The sequence below is a fragment of the Nelumbo nucifera genome, chromosome 1 (genome assembly GCF_055504915.1).
Source record: "Nelumbo nucifera cultivar China Antique chromosome 1, China Antique-T2T, whole genome shotgun sequence".
Lineage (NCBI taxonomy): Eukaryota > Viridiplantae > Streptophyta > Magnoliopsida > Proteales > Nelumbonaceae > Nelumbo > Nelumbo nucifera.
The window spans coordinates 132,504,515-132,513,517 of NC_142649.1; the positions used below are offsets into that span (position 1 = coordinate 132,504,515).

Here is a 9,003-nt window from a genome sequence, read left to right on the forward strand (position 1 = left end):
TTTCATCCGATCCAATTTGAAAATCCGGCAAGAAGATATCTGAATCCAGATTGTATTCGAATTCAAATAAGAGGATCATGAGCATTTGCACCCCTACACTAATAATAACAATACAACCATGGGAGAGTATAGATGATGTTTTTGATGTACTAGTTGTAGTATGTTGTGGGTAGCATCTTTGTATATTATTATGGAGATGCCCTCGATGTTTGGCTGAAATATTTTGTAACCCACCAGATGCTGTACAAACCCTATCAAGAAGATACTACAACCATGTTTGGGAGTGCTTATTGTTAAAAATAAGTGCTTAAAAACAAGTTCTTATTCGAATAAGCACTTAATTGCGTTTGGCACCCAACTTTTTCAACTGCTTATTTTAAAAATTAAGAACTTATTTCATGTTGGTATTTTTCTCCAATAAGCACTTAAATAAGCAATTGTGACTCTTTTGTCCTTCATTTTCTTTCAAAATTTCAAAATATCCTATCCAAAGTGAATGAATAAAAGTACTTTGATAGAACTTAGAAGTGCTTTTATAAAAGTAATTTTGTAAAAGTGCTTTCATAAAAGTACTTCGATAAAAGTACTTCCATAAAACTACTTTTATAAAAGTGATTTTGTAAGAGTGTTTTTATAAAAATACTTCCACAAAAGTACTATTATAAAAGTGCTTTTATAAAAGTACTTCCATAAAAGTGCTTTTGTGAAAATGCTTTTATAAAAGTACTTATGTAAAAGTACTTTCGTAAAAGTACTTTCCTATAAGTGATTTCATGAAAGTACTTTTATAAAAGTGCCTTCGTAAAAGTGATTTCATAAAAATGCTTTCGTAAAAGTGTTTTTCATGAAAATACTTTTATATAAAAATGTCTTTGTAAAAGTGCTTTTAAAAAAGGGTATAATTGGCATTCTAAAAATTTACTAAGAACAATTCTGAGAAGAAAATTTGAGTAAGTGCTTATTGTATGAGCACTTAAAAAAAGCTGAAAATTTGGGCTTAAAAAATAAACACTTATTTGGGACTTATTTCCCAAACAACAATAAGTGCTTAATGGTCTGGTCTCCACCCAAATAAGCACTTATTTTTAAGCATTATACATAAATAAGGTATAGCGATGCTTCACAATTTGATCTTGATTTCTCCATTGCAAGGCAATGGATTGGAATTTAGGCGCATTTAGGCACACTCAGGCAGGTACGGATGTCGATTCAGAAGTCAGAAACTCCATCGATGACTTGAAAACTATGAAGATTTAGTTATGAAGATCATGATACACAGAGTGTATAAGAGAGGAGGTGGCGGACCTGGTGGTGGTGGTGCAGTGTAGGAAGACAAAGAGAGAAGAAGATCAGTAGAAGAGCCAAGAATAATACGACGACGGAGCCTTTGCTGGAATATGTAGGAGAGCAGAAGAAGGAGAGATGTCGGAAGGTGTTGGACATGGAGGAGGCCAGACCAGGTTATGTTCTCGGTGCCCATGATTCTTACTAACGTCTCTTACTACTCCATCACCCTCGTCTCCGTCATGCTCGCCGGTTCCACCCTCGCTAACTCTTGGGCCACCGTCACCGGCTTAGCTCTATTGGTCAGTTGACTCGCTTCTTCTTTCTTCTTCTTCCTCTTCCGCTATAACTTGTTTTTTTTTTTTTTTTTTTTTTTTTTTTTTTTTTTTTTTCAGATTGGTCTAAGTGGGGCGCTTGAAACTCTCTGTGGACAAGCATATGGTGCAAAGTTATACAGGCTGTTAGGGTCTATCTGCAGTCTTCAGTCATCATTTCTTTCATCTTCTCCGTTCTAGTAGCAACTGTGTGGTTCTATTATACTGGTTTTGCTTCATCAAGAAAGTCAAATAGCTCAAATGACTGGTGTTTATATGAAGTATCTAATCCCGGGTCTATTCGCATTCGGTTTTATCCAATGTATCCTCAGATTTCTTCAGTCGCAGTCTGTCGTCCTACCTCTCGTAGCGTGCTCAGCGATTCCATTCCTGATCGAAGTCGGCCTTTCATATGTACTGGTTCACCTCACACCTCTGGATTCAGAGGAGCGGCGTTGTCTGTCTCGATATCGCTTGGATATCATTTGACATGCTGGCTATTATTGGCGTGAGCTGTAAAACTAGGGGATATCCCTTGAATTCAGAGATAAATCTCATCCTAAGTTTGTATGTATTATGTATATATATATCATTCCCTGCAAAGGAAGAATATAAGAAAAAGGAAAAAGAGTTTCTCATTCTACTCGAGTTATCATGGTATCAGAGCATACCGATCCGTGATAAACTCAACGACCTGATCGCTGCGAAATCTTGGTCGCCGGCAGTGGCTCTATCTGCTGCTATTACCGCTGCAAATCCTGGTCGCTGCGAAATCTTGGTCATTGGGAGGTGACTGCTGCTATCTCCGCTGCAGGTCCTGATCGCTGCGAAATCTTGGTCGCCGGGAGGTGACCGCTGCTATTACCGCCGCAAATCCTGGTCGCTGCGAAATCTTGGTCATCGGGAGGTGACCGCTGCTATCTCCGCTGCAGGTCCTGATCGCTGTGGAATCTTGGTCGTTGGGAGGTGACCGCTGCTATTACCGCTGCAAGTCCGGCGGTGGCTCTATCCGCTGCCATTACCCTCCGAAAGTAAATCTATCTAGAACTATCAACCCCACCGTGGACCCCGGTGGTTGGCTACTATTACTGTCGTTGCAAGACCGACAGGTGCTCTGCTGCAATCTCGCCGCCTCATCGTGGTCGACAGTGCTACTGCCGCTGCAACCCACTGATATTGCCGCTGCGAACTCTTGCTAAGCGCAGCCCTCATCTCCTTCACATCGGAGCTGTGATTCCACCGTGGTCGCCGGTGGCTGACAACTGTTACTGCCGCTGCAATCCACCTGTCTCTTCGCGATCTGCAACGACCGAACACCGTTCCCTGACACTCAGCGTTGGGGGAGATTGCTGACTTCCTTCTACTACCGCGACGCCATCGGCAAGAACACCCTTCGGCAGGCACAATCATGTCTGATTCGGAAACCTCAGATCCGTTTGGAGAACAACGGCCTAATCCTACTCTCACTGAATTGACTACCAGAATGACTAAACTCCTGCACAGACCGATCTCAACTACAGAAACCTCCGCTGCTCAGATCGGTATTAAGTTGGACGGCACCAACTATGCCCTTTGGTCCCAAGTTGTTGAGATTTATATCTCTGGTAGAGACAAACTAGGATATATTAATGGCAAATTTTTTCATCCTCCACAGACTGACCCAACCTTTCGAAAGTGGCGCACCGACAACACTATTGTCAAAGGTTGGTTAATTAACTCCATGGAAGTATCCTTGATTGGTAACTTTATTCGATTCCCTACAACAAAGATGGTGTTGGATTCTGTGGCTACTACGTACTTTGATGGCAGTGATACCTCGCAAGTATACGATCTCTGGTGCCGTGTGACCCGTTTGCGCCAGTCTGGAGGGTCTCTTGAAAAGTACTATAATGATCTCCAAGGATTGTGGAGAGAAATTGATTTTTGCCGTCCGAATCCGATGGAGTGTGCGGTGGATATTCAACGATCAATACTCTCCTTCAAGAGGAGAGAGTGTATATCTTCCTGGATGGCTTTGATGACAGACTAGACAAGATTAGGGCAGATGTACTCCAAATGCATCCGTTTCCCACTATTGAACAGGCTTACGCACATGTTCGGAGAGAAGCTATCCGACAGAGGGTCATGATAACCGGCAACCATATTGAAGCTCCAAGAGCAGTTTTGGCCTCTAAAGGTGTTAAGACTGGGCAACCTACGCCCTTTTCAACGGGCTCTCTGCCTGCAAGCAGCGAAAAATCTGGTACGTCCTCTAAATCTCGAACATCTTCTGGTGGTACTAAATGTTCTCATTGTGGCAACTCAAAGCATACCCGGGAGAACTGCTTCAAGCTACATGGCTATCCCGACTGGTGGCATGAACTCCAAGCTTGGAAACGCCAAGACAAGGCTGAAACTAGTGATAAGGCTGCAACAGTTACAACAAAATCTCAACTCTCCTTTACACCACAGGGAGAAGTTCACATCTCGGATTCAGGTAACAATCTTCCCAACAAGACCATTGATAACAAGGCATGGGTACTTGACTCAGGAGCTACTGACCACATGACCTATGATGCTACTGATTTTTCAAAGACTTCACCACCAAGACGGACTACAATTGCTAATGCCACTGTCTGAACAAACAAACAATGGAAATAGACCATTTCAAATCAGATTTTGACATTTTGATTCCCATTCAAACTGCAAATCGAACGGACCCTAAGAATTGGTTTCCACTTGGGAAACCAAACTGCACAAGTGTAGTTGGATTTGCATGGACTTCAAGCTACCATACGATAATTAATCCCTTCCCACATTTTAAAATTCTAACTATCACGAATTTGAGTAAACTAGAAGTTTGGGTGTGAATTACTTCGGGGACTGTCTAACCCATTTAATATTTGCAGCTAGCGTGAGTACAGAAGCTATCACATTTATGATTACGTATGGTTTCAGTGCCGCAGTAAGGTGCGTTTGGACAAAATAACTGTCCGTTATCTAAGATTCTAAGCCTTTACTTAGAATTTTTGTTTGCCTTTTAGGCTCAGTTTGTTTGTACTGCAAATTAGTTTCACTTGTACTGGTATAAATGCATGGGATTGCAAATACTTCGAGTGTAAACTCTCGTTTGCTTTTGCTTCACATTTGACTCTGTTTATTTCTTTGTAAGAAGTAAAATTATGTGGACTCTACCTATGTGAAAGAGAACGGAAGTAAGAGATAGATTGTTTATTTGGGAGTGAGTTAGGAAGCAAGATGACATAGTTCTCACTTTATATGAGAGAGAATTGAAGTAGGAGGAAAATGGAGCAAAATTTGCACCATCTATGAATGCAATCGAGACAAAAGAAAAAAAAAAAAAAACAGAAGGGTTGTATCAGGTAGGAATGAAAATCATTATTACAAATAAAGGGATGCAAAAGTGGACCACTTGCAAAATTTGTGTCTAGTTCAGATTTTCACTACAGCCTTGGGCTCAGCTTGTTTACAGTGAGAATTTAATTTGCACTAGTGTAAATGAAGAGGAGTGCAAATAGATGGTGTGTGTAAATTCTACTTTACTTTTGCTTCAGATTTGACTTTATTTTAGTTGTTTATGAGAAGTAAAATAATGTTGGACCCACTTTATAGAGTTAGGCAAAAGATTATTTGTTTGAAAGGAGCAAGGTAGGAGACAAAATGATGTGGTCTCTACTTTATATGATAGGGAATCATGATAGCTAGGAGGAAGGTGGTGCAAATTTTGCATCAGTTTTTAGATGCAAAGTTTGTATTGCTATGCATGCAAATGAGACAAAAGTACAAATTTTGCATACATAAAGGTACAAAACATAGTCACAAACAAATAGATCCAAAACAGAAATGGTGCAAATTGCACTACAAACAACATAAAGCCTAAGATAAAAAAAATACAAAAAAAAAATCTTTTTTCTTAGCTTTACCTACATGATGCAATTGAAGTGACTTTTGTGGCAGCACAAGGGTGTCAAATGAATTGGGAGCATCGAATATAGACCGAGCAAAGAATGCTGTAGCAGTGACTCTTTAGCTTTCTGTCATTCTTGCTCTTACAGTTATTGTAGTGCTAGCCCTTGGCCACAACATCTGGGCTGCTTTCTTCAGCAACAATCATGTCATAAATAGAGAATTTGCTTCCATGACTCCCTTTCTTTCCATCTCCATATTGTTTGATTCAGCGCAAGGTGTTTTATCAGGTGAGTGGAACCCATAGGTTTTAGTAGGGGTGCTCGTCAACTGGGCCGGGCTTAGCACCTATGTTAAGGGCCTATAACTTGGGCCCGAGCTGTTTGTGGGCTAAGTCAAAATTTTAAAAAGTATATGTAATATTTATGTTATACGATATATAACATGGTTTTCAAATCGCCGTTGATCTGGATGATCGGACCGTTCAGCCTGGGAACTGTCCAGACAATCAGTTCCGTTTTACTTTAAACCCGGTTCTTGGCCAAAAACCGTTGAATCGGTCAATGATCTATTGATTTGGACGGTCGAACCATTGATCCGTTCAACGGTTTTTGACTGTTTTTTATTTTTAATTATTTTTAAAATTTTATTGTTAGAATAGACTGTCCATTCGAAACAGACGGTCGGATCATCGACACGAAAACCGATAATCAGAATGATTCCATTTCCAAGTCATTTTTTAAAACCATGATATATAATATATGTATAGAGACATATTTAATATACAAATAATATATTATAAGTCGAGCCTGAATACAAAACCTAAGACCAAGTCCAGAAGTTTCTGAGCTGAAAATGATCACCCCTAGTTTCAACAATGTTGGATTGTTTTCATTTCTCTGTTCAACTGATGCAAGCCTTCTCAATTTGGTAGGAGTGTCCAGAGGATGTGGTTGGCAGCACTTGGGTGCATGGACCAACCTGACAGCCTTCTATATTATTGGAATGCCGATAGCTGTTCTCCCCAGCTTTAAGTTAAAATTGTATACTAAGGTGGCCAAATCATTTACATAAACTATTGTCATGTTTGATAAGTTTGAACAAACAAAACAAAATACCTAATTAATTCTGCTTGTTTGGTGCAGGGATTGTGGATTGGTCTAACATGTGCTCTCTTTTGTCAAGCTAGCACCCTCCTAGTAATTACAATGCGCACAGAATGGACCAGCGTAGAACTTGCAATAAATGGAGATAGAGGAAACCGAGATCTGGTGTAATTACAAGCGTGATATAGGAAGGCACCAAGAATATTCCACATTTACAGGGGAATTTTTGGCTCGAATTTAGATTCAGTTTGGTTGCAGTGCAAATTGCATTTGCATTAAAATAAATGCATGAAAATGAAAATAAGCTGAGTGCAAATTCTGGTGCAGTTTTGCTTCAGATATGATTTTGTCTTATTTGTTTGTGAGTAATAAAATAGGGAGCAAAGCGACATAATCCCCACCTTATATGCATGAGAATGAGAATAGAAGTAATAGGAGGATTATTTATTTAGGAATGAGGTAGGAAGCAAGATGATGTAGTCTGCATTTTATATGAGAGAGAATTGAGGTGGGGTAAAAGGTGGTGTAATTACCAATGAGTGCAATTGAGCAAAAAGTACAAATTTTATATTAAAGAGTGCCAATCATAATTACAAACAAGTGAATACAAAATTGAACTGGGTGCAAGATTAATTTACAGTTCAGATTTGCATTGCTATAAAAACAGATCATTAGCGTCTTTTATTTTTGGCCTAGAAAATATTTTTCATTGACTTTAAATATTAATTTTGTTTAATACCTTAATCGTCATGCAACCTCTAAAATTTATGAAAAAGATTATTGGATGGATAACCAACTGAAAATAATCATATTGAATACATAATTTAGAGATAGAATAAAGGCAACAAATGTGATTGGAACCACTGCTAGGAAATACTTGAGGGTTTGGTTGAGGATTATGGAATTTGTATTTCATTATGTTTTTACATGTACAGTACTATTCTTATACATTCATGGTACTGTAATTCATACATATCACATATGGACATTGGATTAATGAATATTATGTTCGTGCCTTGAATTCTTTGTGGCGTTCTGCTTCATGAATCCGCTTTGAAATAATTTGAGAAAAACCCGAAAGCAAAATTTTATAGTGATTTATAGTAGAAGGTCTGATTCATATTCAGCTTATAGGTCTGAACCGAATACGAAGAATTATGTATTTTTGGGGTTATTTCTCTTGTATATTTAGTCTTTGTCTTGTGAGAGAATAGAAAGACATTGAGTGTACTTTGGGGTTTAGGGTTTTCAGTGAATGGTGTTGTGAGTACACAACTCTGTATTTTTTCTCCATTGCTGACTATATAGTGGATTTCTGCGTGGACATGAACTATAAGCCAAACCACGTAAATATGTGTGTTTTCTGTGCTTACTTCTTTTTATCTCTGTTTTACTTTTATTTGAATGCTATTCAAATCTGTTTTCTTGGATTTTTCCACAACAATAAATCTAAATCTAAATCCTATACTTCTTGAGTTTCTTCGTAAACCTGAATTTTGGTCTTTTTGTGCAAGATGTACTCTAAACCCTACCAAACTTTGTCGCTTTGTACAGCTATCCATTCAAACCCTACACAAAATTTGATTGAAAAATTCCAATCCTAGGATTATTTTCTTTATTTGAAGATTTTCTTCATTTGGAGTAAGTATGCAATTCTTGCAGTTAAGCCCTCTGTTACCCCAATCAATATCCTCTTTAGTACTAATACTCTTAAACCCTTTCTAACCTATTCTTACGTCCATACTCATGCTTTGATCATATTGGTCCTACATCTGCACCCGGGAGTAAGGGTGTCAATTGGATCAGATTTGGCCCAATCCGATGAATACTTTAAACCATTTTGGACCAATCTAAGTTAATGTTTGGATCATTCAATCTGTTCAAATTGGTTTTAATTTGAATTGGTTTCAACTCAAACTTGATTCATTGACACCTAATCAATGGACCGGATATTGGTTCAATCCGACCAATCCAATATAAATTCATTATAAATGAGGTCCAATCTGGACCATTAAATCTGGACTGGTCCAATTCAATATATCTTACTTGATGGGTCCAATCCAAAGCTGCGAGGGTTTATTTGAAACACTTCTTTTTGGGGCTACACAACAAGAGGGTAGCCATCTCCAATCCCCTGCACCCCCAACCGTGGCGACAGAGGGAGTTGATCTCAGGTCTCTGTTATTTGAAGCCTAGCGCTCTATCTCTATTTGCTTAAATGTTGGGTAATGCACATCTAAAAGGTACTAAGATTTCGTCCACAGTACTATTGGTCTTGCCATGATCCTTGGTGAGGTAAAACTTCCAGCTGTACAAATAACAAACCACAACTAACTCTGACTAACTCCCTAATAATTCTAATTGTGCAACAGAAACGTTTTTGGAGAATGAAG

General features: G+C 38.8%; 1 pseudogene; it reads left to right on the top strand.

Moving 5' to 3' along the window:
• The first annotated feature begins 1,155 nt into the window (after positions 1–1,155).
• Positions 1,156–6,781, top strand: LOC104608257 (protein DETOXIFICATION 18-like; annotated as a pseudogene).
• The last annotated feature ends 2,222 nt before the right edge of the window (positions 6,782–9,003 follow it).